Below are 17,598 nucleotides of genomic sequence, written 5' to 3'. Positions count from 1 at the left end.
GCATTTTTTAAACTAAATATCAACCAATAACTAATAGGCTGAAAAAAATCTTTACATGCATGAACTTCAGAAGATAACAGAATGTTTTTGGCATAAATCCTGAAAAATGGAACAAAAATTCTGATATCAAAGGACTGACTGAAACCTTGAGAAAGGAAACTAGATTTGAAATCTTTTGCTTAAATTGTGTGCATGGTGGATTAAATTGCAAATAAACCCATATGAACTGCCAAACGGATGCTTTCATACAAGTTAAAGTTTGTATATATTGATGATTTATAGTCGTGCACAAGCAGGTTAAGTTAGTGCACAGTTGTCCTCCATCTTCCACAAGGGGAACATGACTGGTGAATCAGGCAATGAGGGCAGAGACACAGAGAGAAGGGAAGCGATACTAGCAGGATGCTGTCATCACTGCAGAAACGAGAGATCAATATCGTGTGATCTCCGTGGATGAACTAATGTAGCCAATAATCACATAATGAATCCCTGGAGAGATGGCTATGTGACGACCAAAGCAGGTAGTTAGCACACAATTACCCATCTCTCCCCGAGCATTTACCAGTCCAAAATACCCTCACATAATCACTGCCTCCAAGCAAGGTTTTGTGTTGACTAGGTACCAGGGCCAGTGTCTGGAGCTTGTGGAATCATCGCGTGTTGACAATACTGCAGATGAGAACAAACTTGGCCGGGCTTCGGTTCCACCCTAGGGGATTATTGTGCAACTTGCGTGATGAAATAACAAAGTTTAAAAAATTACAATGTTGCTTTCTGCACATATGTCATGTCAGTGATGGTTTGAGGACAAACTGTAATATCACATTTTTTATCGGGAGTTGAGGATGTGGTATGGCTGTTTTCTTTAAAAATGTACGAAATTGGTAATCATCCTTTGGGCTGGAATATGAGTGTGTGTTAAACAGGGATGCATGATAGGCATATGATACAAGAGTTGAAAATATAGTTCCTCTGATATAGCAACTCTGGGTGAAGGTCCAAACAGGGTCCTGTGGTGTACAGTCCTGGATTACATGTATATTTGAAGGGACTTTTAATATGAGGTTTCACAGTTGCATAAAACACTATGACACAATTATTTCTTGTTTGTATTCCCAGAAATTAAACATATATGTATAACAATGGCAGAATGTATTGAATAGTGTTTTTGGTTTTGTTCACTTTTTAATGTCACAATTATAAGGGAACAAAAATTGTAATTGAACATCTTGAGAAATTCCTGACAATGAAATTCTACGTAGAAAGGGAAGAAGGTTCATGGTATTCTGAAGTCACTGTGAACATGAAAACCACCAAGTTACTTGACAATGTCAGGATGAATCAATATCAACATAATATCAACATGAAAATTCCATAAATTAATTTCATTTTTGAGATTGTTTAAGAAACTTGTGTTTGGTTATTTCAGGAAATGTTTATTTGTATGCAAGGCACAATAGCAGAAAAGTCAATTCAACAACATCAGTCGGTGTAATAGTGTGCTTTTCAGCTGGGCAACACAGCAATGCCAACAGCATGTCGTTTACCATGCAAGATGGCAGCATTCAGACTGTCATGGAACACAGTGTTTGGCTGCAGGGAGGAGATATCCAACATGATGATTACAGAGGATCAAAAGCAAAAATATTTTCGTAATTTCAGACTGTGGTTGATCTTTTTTGGCTTGCAAGGATCACAGTGAACCAGTTTTTCATATCTCAATATGTTTCATATGCAATGTCAGAATTAAATTCTTGTTATTTATTGAAGATGTTTAATTGCCAAAAATAGATGCTGCCTCTTTCCAAGAATGATTCCTTTGAAGTTCTTTAGATGATGACAATTATCTCTTTTTCTAATTTGAGCCTCAGGTTATATTTTGACAGAAAATTATAGACATGCCAGTGAGTACACATCAGTGTTTAGTTGTTGCAACATCGCCATGTCCTCACGGCAGGGTGAAATATACAACAAGTTTGTTCATCCACATACAGCAGGCAATCATTAAACAATATTTTGAGCATTATACTTTTTTCTGCGGATAAAAAGAATGGAAGATGCTTTGTTCACGAAGTCATGTTTTCTCCTTTGTTTTATCAGTGGTTGGTTGAAACATGTTGCTAATGCAGCTGAGAAATATTGCTAGGGGGTGATTTAGTGACTTTTTGCTGCTTTTAGTTTGGGCAGTGGAGTAGTCTAGTGATTAAAGCATTTGTTCATCACGCAGAAGGCCCAGGTTTGATTCCCCACAGGGATACAATGTGTTAAGCCCATTTCTGGTGTCCCCTGTAGTGGTATTGCTGGAATATTGCTAAAAGTGTACCCTGTTTGGATTCCCGGTTAAACCGGTCCCCAGCAGCCTGTGCTGGTTATGAGAGGTGATATAATGGATCAGGGCCCAGGACAAAGCTCTCAGGTCTCGTAACTTTTCTCCATTAGCATTATTGTACCTCCTATGTTAAAGTGGAGGTGCGACTGCTTGAAACGTTGAAGGGCTACCGAGAGCTTTGTCATGGTCAGACCGTATGCCTTGGTTGAATGTGTGTCATCCTACCATGATGACATGGATCACTGCTCTTAATATTGATCACTGGATTGTCAGGCCAAAGTCATTATTTTCAAGTCTTTGTCATATTGCTGGGACACTGTATTGTGACACTAATCAAGATAAAAATTCAAACAATGATCTTACGTTAAAAAAATGTTGCCAAATAACTTTGACTTTTTGAGATGTTGTTCCATATAATTGACAAGGAAAACTTGATCATTTTGACATTTGAAAATCTAATCTACCACACATGTTGATGTTATGTCATTCACGTCACAATGATTGAATCCCTTTCATATTTTCCATAAAGCACTCTGTAGTTTCAAACTAAAAGTTGAAGAATCACTTTATTATCTTTAGGGAGACTGAATAACGTGAACAGGATGTCTGTGCTTGATGCATGAAGTGGTTTAAGGATCATCTTGTGAATAATGGTTTGATTGTATGCTAGCAATTATATGAAGATTAACTGCAAGTTTCACACATTTTCACAAATTTATTTCAATGTACTCATAAGATAAGCAAAGCCACATCACTCAACCCTATCCCCAGAGTACATGAATTTTGTCAGTTATTCAGGATAGAAAGAATATATAATGACTGTCATTTCAAATTAGAGGCTTGAAATCCAATTCAATACCTATAAATTTTTCAGATTTTATTTCAGTTTATTAGGTTTCAAAAACAGTTTGATACCTTTATAGTTATGGGTAAAACGTCTGTGTTTGACTTTCTAAATTGAAAACATAGTAGGTTTATCTGTTCAGGTAACTTGAAGATAAGGAAAAAAGACAAACATTCAAAAGCATGTAGAAATATCTGTAGATATAATGGGTTTCATGAGATGATATACTGTTTTCACTTTTTGCAATTTCTGGTTAAGATAAAGTGTTGCACTAGCATACCATTAGCATCTTTGCACTGACTTCTCACCATATATGGTATTATCCCTTGACAGGTAATTATCTGTTTGTCTAGGAGAACTGGTTCCGTGTGTTTGATGTTTAATGATGATGTGTAGAACGTCAGGCTGCCGTTGATGCCCTGGAGCATCAGTCATGATGTCAGTTGGTCAATGGGACAGTCTTCTCTAACCTTGTTCTCCTGCTATAGATGTATGGTGTAATCATAGTCTCTACTGGCGTATGGGAAATTACAATGTTTGATATATGTCATGTGATATTGGAGCACCATCGTTAACATATGTCACCTAATATATTATATGTTATATATGTGATACATGTGGCCTCACCTTAGGCAGGGGCGGTAGGGTAGCCTAGTGGTTAAAGTGTTCGCTTGTTATGACGAAGACACAGTTCTGGGCTAGCTAGGCTTGTCCCCATGACGAAATACAAGTTCTGGGCTAGCTAGGCCACTTCTTCCCCACCCTTGCTCTTAAATATCAAAAGGGGGAAGATTCTGGCCTAGCTAGGCTTTCTTCCCCACCATTGCTATATATAAAAAGGGGAGATTCTGGCCTAGCTAGGCTACTTCTTCCCCACCATTGCTCTTATATCTAAAGGGGAGATTCTGAACTTCTTCCCCAGTTATTACTAAAGGGGAGAAACATTAAACCAACAGTAGTAGTTTGACTTAAATTTTGGTACACATTTTTACCAAATGGTCCATTCTTGCCTCTGACTTGGGTGTAATGATTTGAATGCATTCATGTTTGAACTGCATATATCTTGTCAATGTGTTCACATGAATATCTTGTCAATGTGTTCACATGAATATCTTGTCAATGTGTTCACATGAATATCTTGTCAATGTGTTCACATGAATAGCTATGTCTTGTTTGGTTTCTGACTTTTTCAAGGCGAACATAAGCGTGAAAACAAGGTTGAGGAAGAAATAGCCTAGCTAGCCCAGAATCACCCCTTTTGATATAAGAACAAGTGTGGGAAAGACGTAGCCTTTAAAGTTGATTCAAGGGGAAGATTAAGTCTAGGGGGGAAATTTGTCCTAGGCCTTATTATTATTAATATTAAAGCAATATGACAGGTAGTGCAACTGATTTTATGAACAAATTGTGTCTGATTCCATGTCCAAAAACACCCGTGAAGGTCTTCATGTAATCCATGCTTGTTGTAATAGGCGACTAACGGGATCAGGTGGTCAGGCTCGCTGACTAGGTTGACACATGTCATCAGTTCCCAATTGCACAGATCGATGCTCATGCTGTTGATCACTGGATTGATCTCGTCCAGACTTGATTATTCACAGACTGCCACCATATAGCTGGAACATTGCTGAGTGCGGCGTAAAACCAAACTCACTCACTCATGTCCAACAAACTTTCATCCCTTGTTTGATGTAATGAATATTGTGAGTACTCCCATGTCCTAAGCTGCATGTGGTATTTACTACGGTACAATGCATGCTTTTACCAACAATGCAGCTGTGTAAAGGAGTGGGTGTATTATACAAGCATTCTTTTCCAACAGCAAAAACATCACTGCTCATAACACGTAAATAGTGCGTCATTAAATCTAAATTTAGACATTTTCAGTGTGTTTCTGGCTAGATATTTCTTATCTAATGTTTTCTGTTATCAATAAATGTGAAGTTGTTTGTGAACTGATCACCAGATTGCACTTACTCACAATGCAGCAGCCCAGTTGATGGTGGCTTGAAGCAATCCTTAGTTGTCAGACCAGTAGTATTTATATAATGATGCACTTGTAGTGTGGCCTACTGAGTTAAATATCCGTTAACATGGAAAGAATGTCATCTGTAAGTTGCATGTAAACACTGATCTGAGAAACCCTATAACCAGAACCTACAGATGGCTTCAGGTTGCTGATGTGTTCAGAAGAACTACTTGTCAGAGCCAACTTGCACAAATAGATTGCAGCAATAATTGCAGCTCCCTTCTTGTAACATTAACTTACAACCACTGTTAAGATGACTTACGACAGTCGTAACATGAAGATGATCAGAAGTGTGATACTTTTGACATTGTCTTACAGTCATCATAGCACTGAGAAAATGATTGTAACATCCATATTTCTACACTTACTATAAACATACTTTTTTTTGCTTGGTGCAAATTTCGCGGAATTGACAGTTTAGACAACATTGTGTGGTCAAGTATTCGCGCAATCAGTAATTGCCGGAACTGCCAGCTGTCTCTTAGGCCGCCACTAATAGCAATGAAAACAACCAGAAAATAAAACCTGCGCGATATATAATACGTTTACAGTACTTATTTATGACCATTGTAGTGCTGAGATGATCACATCACTTACCTGAACATTGACTTACGCTTGTCGTAACACTAACATGGTCGCTACTTTCATTCTTGAACTCTGACGCTCAGACTAATCGTTGCTGTTGTTTTGTGAATCCTGTGGTTCTGGGCCTATGAAATACACAATGCCATTTTAGAATGTCAGTTCTGGGCCTAGATTTTCAAAGCTCTCTTAACGCTAAGATGGTTGTAAGTGCATTAACGTTACCTTACGACTATCTTAGCTCTAAGAGAGCTTCGAAAATCTAGGCCCTGATACTCAATTGTGTTCTACAGTGATGGATGAGGGTTGGGGACATGTGAACCCTGCCACACGAGTTATATGACTACTTATGAATTCATCATTATCAGGGATGGTGGGATAGCCAAGTGGTTGAAGTGTTCGCTCATCTCGCCAAAGACCCAGGTTTGATTCCCTACATGGAGGCAATGTGTGAAGCCTACTGAAGGTGTCAGCCCCTGGGATATTGTTGGAATAATGCTAAAAGCACCATAAAACCATACTCACTAACTCACTCACACACTCACTCATCATTGTCAGTAGCCTTGTGCAGATGTACAAGTTGAAACACATAATGCTGAAGTTGAGAATTAACCTACTTTTAAAGTGTTGAAATATTAAAGGATGGTACTTATTGTTACCCTGCCTTGATCAGCATTAAAGGGACAGTTAGTTTACTGTAAGTGAAATATCCATGTTAAAATGTGGCTTGGTGACTGTCCAGCATTATAAGAGCATGTACACATGCACACATGCACGCTCGCAAACACACACACCCCTGTCAACATATAGATCTGCCTCTTTTCTGTTAATCTGACAACATGCTTGAGTAGATAAAAAAACTGTTATACACCAGGTGCTTGTTTCACAGAGTAAACTTTGATCACAGCTGAACAAGATGATTGAACATATTTTGTAAGGAATATCTTGTGGCAGACAAGCTTCCACGAATGTGATGAAGTTCTGAAGTGACATTATCTCAACACGAGCCTGACATTCCTGTTGTCTCAAGCCCGCTCTGATGTGATAAAGCCCGCTCAAGACAATTATAACATCGTCTCTCTCCTTGTAAATGTTCCCACTATAATCATGTTATTTCTTGCAAGAAATAAATCAGGAACTACAAGCGGTAAACTAGGGAAAAAAATGGGTTATTAACCACATGATTGGTTGTCTAAATCCTGGGCAGAAGTGACAGGTTTGATATTGTGTAAGAATATAGCTGCACAAAGCTGACAGTGTAATCATGGCGGACATGTTGGCATTGTCTTTGAGGCCCATCGACAATGGCGCCATGTCTGAACAATTTGGTCTCCTGTCATTATGATAGTTCATAGAGCCAACTTACCATAAAGCTATTTGTTCATGAGATTGGTAGCTGTTGTCAGCTGAATAGTTGGGTTGTACAGGATTGTCAGTGAATTTATAAACTGTGTGGTGTCTTAATATTATTAGTGGGGGCTGTTGACAGCTAAACATTGAGATAAAACTTCTTGATATTTGAGTTTTTATACAATATATAGTATGGTATAAGTCCTTTATAGTAAAAGCACTATCCACATTCCACACTCCATACACCATACACCACGCTCCACACATTCTATGCCACACTATGTCATGCCACACCATGCCATGTCACACCATGCCACTCCATGCCACAACGTATTATGTGCTATACGCCACGCCATGCCTTGCCACACAATATATAGGCGGATCCAAAGGGGATATGCAGGGGTGTCCCCTTTTGTCCTGAAAGTTTATTACATGACCATAGAAACTCTTGTGAAAATGAAGTGTCCACACACACACACACACACACACACACACACACACATTCTACAAAAGCTGTATCCACCCCTGCAATATGGCTAGATCATAGTCTACTACCATACTGTTTTGAAGCAGACACTTTCCATCTGACGTTGAAAATTGCAGTTCAGATTAAAACTTTCAGAATTGTCCACTTTTCAACAGTGTGAAACTTTAGAAATCTGCCAGAAAAGCTCTTGTGTGAAAGCAGCATTAAAACCTTTCGTTAAAACATGGAGAAACACCCCGCATGGGGAAACGAGGTTTTCTCATTTAGTTTGTAGTCTGTGGGTTGCCTGTGTAAATTGGCACTGGGATGATAGATTCCTACATACTGACGCTGTGTAATTTTGCTGTATCGATTGTATGGCGAGGGGAGGGGGCACCATTTATTGCACCATAGATGATGAATGGCCATCTTTAGAAAGTGTCGTCTATATGAAAGCCCACCCAGCATGCATCACACAAAAAGGTGGTAACTTGAATGGATCATGATGCCAAACAGCAAGTGGTGGTTTCTACATTCAGAATGATTTAGCTTCCTTCTTCGTCTCAAAACTGTCATGAATATCGTTGGATTAAGTGCTACAGTCAGATTTCTGTTGATGTATATGTCAAAGAAGTAATTTGAAAAACTGTCAAGACCAGCAGCATATACATATTTTGTTAGAATAATAACATTTTACATCTTTTAGTCTTTTAGGTTATCTAATGACCTACAACATGCATGCACGCACACATGCACACACATACATTTGTATAGCCCCAACATTTTTTCAGTGTTTTTCGTAATAAGTATAGCCAATAAGTATGAGGTCACAAGATACTCTTGAACGAGTAAATGTTCAATATTTTTCAAGATTACTGAATAGATTTAGCCTCAAGTGGCCAGTTACAAGTATTGATAAATATATCTGAAGCTTTCAGAAAACAAGATACCTATGTACTAGTAATTGTTTCATATTTGTTGAATACATAGAGCCACTGGGTATCATTGTCTTGAGAAAGTATTCTGATAGTCCGCCCAATCAATACATAAGCCCTATGACACTCTCTGCACGTTCCTCACAAAGAGGGCTTGATCCACCCTTGTCTAGTATGATTTCTTCATGGCCAAATAGTGTGACTAATGATGGTAGGTCGACATCTTTCATCGCCAACCGCTCATCCGGTGTAACTTGTCATTCATTACATAACCAAGCTTCCTTTGTGGTATACAAGTTGTTTAATTGGTCTTCAGCGCCACCAAACATTTCATGTGATATTAATGACACATTGTATGAGCTAGAGAGGCTACAGGTACGATCAGAGATCAATCAGGTGGCGAAGCCCCAATTGATTATTGCATGGTAATCAATAACTTGCTCATTGCAAAACTCCACTGGGTATTGTAGAAGAGAGGTTTCTTGTAAGCTGCAATGGCTTGCTACAATGAAAGCACTTAACAACAAGATTCATTTCCGTGATGCTGTCATGTTCGTTGTGTTCGGCAATACAGTTAAAATACAAGGAAGTTCATGCATAAACCGATACATTTCAGTAAACATGTTACGCTACCTGATACTCTTGACTCCAGCTAATTAATTATACTGATACAGATTAAGTGAATTAAGTCATGAATGAAGTGTAATTTGTCAATATTTAGCCGAGCTATTACACTTCACCTAGTGAAATGAAATGGGTTTTGACATGAAACCAAAAGTTTGTTGCATTTTACCTGTCAGCAAATTGTTTACAAATGTTAAATGAATCACTATTAGAAAATCAATGATTCAATGACAGTGTGAATTTGTGAGTGAATGTTTTTTTGTGCCACAACAGACACTATTCAGCCTGTGCTTGATAGCATAAGCAACATTCCACGCCATTTGGCTTTGAATAAATCAGTCACCTGACCACCATCGTCACCGCAAGCACATGTACAGTGGATCTATTATGAGGGCACAGGTGGCAGAAGAGGGCACAGGTGGACCTGCTCTCAAAGTTTTCTTGTACAGAGTTGCATCCCTTCGGCATGGAGCCTCTATTTCTGGGCTTGAATCCCAGTTCACCGTGATTAGATTTCTGTATGGATTCAAATCCTGTTTTGCCCCATTTGTGTTTCTAGATTTGTCAGCACTCCATACGTGCTTGTGGGTTTCATCACAGTGGGGTCACTTGGATCTTTCCTCCCACAATATGCGGACATGCTGGGATAATAATGGTATACGGTTCAAAGCAGCACTTCACCTAACCTACTCACTCACTCACTCACTCACTCTTCTGAGGATGGTTAAAACTGCTCAAATACAGAATAAAATCCTCAGTCCTGTTCAATTGCTGAAACTGCTTAAGATTAATCCAATAACTTCGGAAGACTCTTTTTGAGATGAACATATCCCGGTAAAATTTCTAGTTCACAATTTTCCGTCCGATTCCTGACACTTTCATTAGTTCCAATGGTAGGAGGATGATCTTTTTCCCATCCTATCATCTTCACTTCACACAGTTTGTTTTTGTCTTCCATTTCATCCCAAGTATCCACTCTGTCCATGGTACTAATGGACAAAAATGTACCTCCATTAGTGCTGGTGTGTGTGTTTCAGGAAACAGACAGACAGTTTGATCAATATGTGTCCATCATTCCAGGTGCCAGGCACATCACCTGATCAATCACCTTCCGTCACTCGTATACCCACATCAATTATTCACAAGATCATTAGTTGAAGGAAAATGTAATCCAATACCACTTGTGCCCTTGGTGTCTTTCCTTTTGATTTTAGTGATCATTGGGGCACTGGAATCTTGATACGGCTGATTAGGACAAACAGGTCTGCATGACTGTTTGGTAAACTGAGCATGTGGCTAATCCATTGTTCACACACATGGTTAGAACAATGAGGCTGCCTGACCATATTACCTCTACATTCATCATGTAAGAGGTTAGAACAGTGAGGCTGCCTGACCATATTTCCTGTCCATTGTTCATGTAAGAGGTTAGAACAATGAGGCTGCCTGACCATATTGCCTGTCCATTGTTCATGTAAGAGGTTAGAATAATGAGGCTGCCTGACCATATTGCCTGTCCATTGTTCATGTAAGAGGTTAGAACAATGAGGCTGCCTGACCATATTGCCTGTCCATTGTTCATGTAAGAGGTTAGAACAATGAGGTTGCCTGACCATATTGGCTGTCCATTGTTCATGTAAGAGGTTAGAACAGTGAGGCTGCCTGACCATATTGCCTGTCCATTGTTCATGTAAGAGGTTAGAACAATGAGGTTGCCTGACCATATTGGCTGTCCATTGTTCATGTAAGAGGTTAGAACAATGAGGTTGCCTGACCATATTGCCTGTCCATTGTTCATGTAAGAGGTAAGGACACACAGTTTGCATGGTCTATTTTATCGAGTAGGATATTGTTCATAAAAGACATTGCCCAAACATATACTGAGTTGAAGGGGACAAGAAAGGTTTCCTGTCCCCTGGATAAAGTATTTGGCCTTTGTCCAGCAGGCGATGCAACAAGAAAATATTGTAATTATTCTTAATACCATCCAAAAGGGTTAGACCGCCAGTATGTAGCTGGAATATTGCTGAGTGCAGCAAGAAACAAAACTCACTCATCCAAAAGGGTTAAGAACATATCAGTCCTGTCCTCCAATCACTCCATTGGCTACCAGTTGAACAACAAATTCTCTTCAAAGTCCTATGCATTATGTTCCATTGTCTCTCTGGCTCTGCTCCGGTCTACCTCCCCCATATTCTCACTCCATATTTGCCTTCTCGATCTCTGCAGTCTCAGAGTAAAAACCTCCTCAAAGTCCCCAAAGTACTGATCAACCGTACATGGACGCCGAACCTTCTCCTACTCTGCTGCTGTAGAATGGAACAACCTTCCTGAGCATCTCCGCCTCTGTACTGATCTCTCCTCGTTCAAGAGCCCACTCAAGACATACCTCTACAAATTAGCTTTTCATCAGTGACCCCCAATAATCTCTCTTTTTTTTACTTACTTGTATATAGTGATTCTGGAACTCTTCAGTTTGTGCGCTTTGAGCATGTCACGGACATGGATATATGCGCTATACAAATAGTCTATTATGATATTATTAAGAAAATTATTGGCCAAACTGTAGGTAAGAATAACAGTAGCCAAAAGGGGGCATGAGTTGGAGAGTGGAGTTACATACCTTAGTCGTTTCAGGATTTTGTGTTTATTGATTTAAATTACAGTCTCACATGTTGGTCTGTCAGTACTGTGTTTCCCAAAAATAAGTGTAGGTCTGTTACCTTTTGCAGTTTGGGTTTTCTTGACACATAAGATGAGGTTTCAACTGTGTTCAAGTTTATTTAATTCAAAAAGCAATGTGCATGAGTGTTTGCTGGATTTATAGTGCTGGACACCTAAATCAGGTGCCACAGTGTAAAGATGAAGTCACCACTCAGACACAGTGTACTGACTCACTATACAAGCCAGTCCTTGTTTCATCCACTAAATGGCAGGCACCAGGCTGGACAACAACAAATACCATATTTTAAAATCTTTTGGTATGGCCCAGCCAGATAATCAAATCTTCTCTCATTAAGCCAATATGGGGTGAGATTACTGAAGATTTTTAGTGCAATACAAAACACAACTTACTCATTCACTCACTCACTGAATCTCTCAATCAATCAATCAATCAATCTCTCAATCGTTCAATCAATCAGCAAACAAATTCTAGAAAATTTAATCACAAATTCATCTCTCATACTCTCTCAAGCTGGACTTTGTTGGATCAGACAGAGTATATACTTTCACCAAGATACCTTTCTGCATACACAAAACCACATCAAAGGCTGATGAAGATTGATCCACTTCTTTCTTTGAACATAGATCTGTAGTAAGATTGAAGGAACATTATTCATAGCTCGTCTAATGGGGCAATGTATTGCTCAGGATGAGGGTTTCTCTTCTCAAACCTTTAAACATACAAAGGGAGAATATCAATAAATAAATCTGTAAATAATCTTTTCCCCAAAATATGCTGTCACTTGATGTGGGTCCCTGGAATTGAATTCTGTGAAGTAACCTCAGAACCGTACACAGTGGTAACTATTGTTTGATAATTGCTTTGAATACAGTACTTTGATTATATCCAAGGACGAGTGCTACAACCTGATCTCAATAAGAATCTGTATGTAGTGTTATAGTATATATACTATATGTTTTCAGACATGGAGAAGAACGGAACCAATTCACTTACCTAATACTATCGTTATACTATATGTTTTCAGACATAGAGAAGAACGGAACCAATTCAGTTACCTAATACTATCGTTATACTATATGTTTTCAGACATAGAGAAGAACGGAACCAATTCAGTTACCTAATACTATCGTTATACTATATGCTTTCAGACATAGAGAAGAACGGAACCAATTCAGTTACCTAATACTATCGTTATACTATATGCTTTCAGACATAGAGAAGAACGGAACCAATTCACTTACCTAATACTATCGTTATATACTATATGCTTTCAGACATAGAGAAGAACGGAACCAATTCAGTTACCTAATACTATCGTTATACTATATGTTTCCAGACATAGAGAAGAACGGAACCAATTCACTTACCTAATACTATCGTTATACTATATGCTTTCAGACATAGAGAAGAACGGAACCAATTCAGTTACCTAATACTATCGTTATACTATATGTTTCCAGACATAGAGAAGAACGGAACCAATTCCTATACCTAATACTATCCAATTCAGTTATACTATCGTTATATGTTTCCAGACATAGAGAAGAACGGAACCAATTCAGTTACCTAATACTATCGTTATACTATATGTTTTCAGACATAGAGAAGAACGGAACCAATTCACTTACCTAATACTATCGTTATACTATATGCTTTCAGACATAGAGAAGAACGGAACCAATTCACTTACCTAATACTATCGTTATACTATATGTTTTCAGACATAGAGAAGAACGGAACCAATTCACTTACCTAATACTATCGTTATACTATATGTTTCCAGACATAGAGAAGAACGGAACCAATTCAGTTACCTAATACTATCGTTATACTATATGTTTTCCAGACATAGAGAAGAACGGAACCAATTCAGTTACCTAATACTATCGTTATACTATATGCTTTCAGACATAGAGAAGAGCGGAACCAATTCACTTACCTAATACTATCGTTATACTATATGTTTTTAGAGAGAAGAACGGAACCAATTCAGTTACCTAATACTATCGTTATACTATATGTTTCCCGAGAGAGAAACGGAACCAATTCAGTTACCTAATACTGTCGTTATACTATATGTTTTCAGACATAGAGAAGAACGGAACCAATTCACTTACCTAATACTATCGTTATACTATATGTTTCCAGACATAGAGAAGAACGGAACCAATTCAGTTACCTAATACTGTCGTTATACTATATGTTTTCAGACATAGAGAAGAACGGAACCAATTCACTTACCTAATACTATCGTTATACTATATGTTTTCAGACATAGAGAAGAACGGAACCAATTCAGTTACCTAATACTATCGTTATACTATATGTTTTCAGACATAGAGAAGAACGGAACCAATTCAGTTACCTAATACTATCGTTATACTATATGTTTCCAGACATAGAGAAGAACGGAACCAATTCACTTACCTAATACTATCGTTATACTATATGTTTCCAGACATAGAGAAGAACGGAACCAATTCACTTACCTAATACTATCGTTATACTATATGCTTTCAGACATAGAGAAGAACGGAACCAATTCAGTTACCTAATACTATCGTTATACTATATGTTTCCAGACATAGAGAAGAACGGAACCAATTCACTTACCTAATACTATCGTTATACTATATGCTTTCAGACATAGAGAAGAACGGAACCAATTCACTTACCTAATACTATCGTTATACTATATGCTTTCAGACATAGAGAAGAACGGAACCAATTCACTTACCTAATACTATCGTTATACTATATGTTTCCAGACATAGAGAAGAACGGAACCAATTCAGTTACCTAATACTGTCGTTATACTATATGTTTTCAGACATAGAGAAGAACGGAACCAATTCACTTAACCTAATACTATCGTTATACTATATGCTTCTCAGACATAGAGAAGAACGGAACCAATTCACTTACCTAATACTATCGTTATACTATATGTTTCCAGACATAGAGAAGAACGGAACCAATTCAGTTACCTAATACTGTCGTTATACTATATGTTTTCAGACATAGAGAAGAACGGAACCAATTCACTTACCTAATACTATCGTTATACTATATGTTTCCCGACATAGAGAAGAACGGAACCAATTCAGTTACCTAATACTGTCGTTATACTATATTATAATACTATCGTTTTCAGACATAGAGAAGAACGGAACCAATTCACTTACCTAATACTATCGTTATACTATATGTTTCCAGACATAGAGAAGAACGGAACCAATTCAACCAATTCACTTACCTAATACTGTCGTTATACTATATGTTTCCAGACATAGAGAAGAACGGAACCAATTCAGTTACCTAATACTATCGTTATACTATATGTTTCCAGACATAGAGAAGAACGGAACCAATTCACTTACCTAATACTATCGTTATACTATATGTTTCCAGACATAGAGAAGAACGGAACCAATTCAGTTACCTAATACTATCGTTATACTATATGTTTTCCAGACATAGAGAAGAACGGAACCAGTTCACTTACCTAATACTTATACTATATGTTTCCAGACATAGAGAAGAACGGAACCATACTAATATGTTTCCAGACATAGACATAAAGAAGAACGGAACCAATTCACTTACCTAATACTATCGTTATACTATATGTTTTCAGACATAGAGAAGAACGGAACCAATTCAGTTACCTAATACTGTCGTTATACTATATGTTTTCAGACATAGAGAAGAACGGAACCAATTCACTTACCTAATACTATCGTTATACTATATGTTTCCAGACATAGAGAAGAACGGAACCAATTCACTTACCTAATACTATCGTTATACTATATGTTTCAGACATAGAGAAGAACGGAACCAATTCACTTACCTAATACTATCGTTATACTATATGTTTCCAGACATAGAGAAGAACGGAACCAATTCACTTACCTAATACTATCGTTATACTATATGTTTCCAGACATAGAGAAGAAAGAAGAAAACCAATTCACTTACCTAATACTATCGTTATACTATATGTTTCAGACATAGACATAGAGAAGAAGCGGAACCAATTCACTTACCTAATACTATCGTTATACTATATGTTTCAGACATAGAGAAGAACGGAACCAATTCACTTACCTAATACTATCGTTATACTATATGTTTCCAGACATAGAGAGAAGAGCGGAACCAATTCAGTTACCTAATACTATCGTTATACTATATGTTTCCAGACATAGAAGAAGAACGGAACCAATTCACTTACCTAATACTATCGTTATACTATATGCTTTCAGACATAGAAACCAACAGGAACCAAATCAGTTACCTAATACTGTCGTTATACTATATGTTTTCAGACATAGACATAAGAACGGAACCAATTCAGTTACCTAATACTATCGTTATACTATATGTTTCCAGACATAGAGAAGAACGGAACCAATTCAGTTACCTAATACTATCGTTATACTATATGTTTCCAGACACAGTTACCTAATACTATCGTTATACTATATGACATAGAGAAGAACGGAACCAATTCACTTACCTAATACTATCGTTATACTATATGTTTCCCGACATAGAGAAGAACGGAACCAATTCAGTTACCTAATACTATCGTTATACTATATGCTTTCAGACATAGAGAAGAAGAACGGAACCAATTCACTTACCTAATACTATCGTTATACTATATGTTTTCAGACATAGAGAAGAAAACCAATTCAGCGGAACCAATTCAGTTACCTAATACTATCGTTATACTATATGTTTTCAGACATAGAGAAGAACGGAACCAATTCACTTACCTAATACTATCGTTATACTATATGTTTCCAGACATAGAGAAGAACGGAACCAATTCACTTACCTAATACTATCGTTATACTATATGTTTCCAGACATAGAGAAGAACGGAACCAATTCAGTTACCTAATACTGTCGTTATACTATATGTTTTCAGACATAGAGAAGAACGGAACCAATTCACTTACCTAATACTATCGTTATACTATATGTTTCCAGACATAGAGAAGAACGGAACCAATTCACTTACCTAATACTATCGTTATACTATATGTTTCCAGACATAGAGAAGAACGGAACCAATTCAGTTACCTAATACTACATAGAGAAGAACGGTCGTTATACTATATGTTTCCTGACATAGAGAAGAACGGAACCAATTCACTTACCTAATACTATTGTTATACTATATGTTTCCCGACATAGAGAAGAACGGAACCAATTCAGTTACCTAATACTATTGTTATACTATATGTTTCCCGACATAGAGAAGAACGGAACCAGTTCACTTACCTAATACTATCGTTATACTGTATGTTTCCAGACATAAAGAAGAACGAAACCAATTCACTTACCTAATACTATGGTTATACTATATGCTTTCAGACATAGAAAATAACGGAACCAAATCAGTTACCTAATACTGTCGTTATACTATATGTTTTCAGACATAGAGAAGTACGGAACCAAATCAGTTACCTAATACTATCGTTATACTATATGTTTTCAGACATAGAGAAGAACGGAACCAATTCACTTACCTAATACTATCGTTATAATATATGCTTTCAGACATAGAGAAGAACGGAACCAATTCAGTTACCTAATACTATCGTTATACTATATGCTTTCAGACATAGAGAAAGAACGGAACCAATTCAGTTACCTAATACTATTCATCGTTATACTATATGTTTTCAGACATAGAGAAGAACGGAACCAATTCAGTTACCTAATACTATCGTTATACT

The 17,598-nt window shown here is 37.5% G+C and overlaps 1 protein-coding gene across 1 annotated transcript in view; it reads left to right on the top strand.

Annotated features, from left to right (window-relative positions):
- Positions 1–17,598, top strand: part of LOC124254557 (high-affinity choline transporter 1-like) — a 94,086-nt gene that overhangs the window by 51,524 nt on the left and 24,964 nt on the right. The gene's annotated exons all lie outside the window — the stretch shown is intronic.

This window comes from Haliotis rubra, unplaced genomic scaffold, assembly GCF_003918875.1.
Source record: "Haliotis rubra isolate DU_JTF1 unplaced genomic scaffold, ASM391887v1 Scf575, whole genome shotgun sequence".
Lineage (NCBI taxonomy): Eukaryota > Metazoa > Mollusca > Gastropoda > Lepetellida > Haliotidae > Haliotis > Haliotis rubra.
The sequence above is the reverse complement of the archived record's forward strand: the minus strand, read 5'-3'. Positions and strand labels throughout refer to the sequence as shown.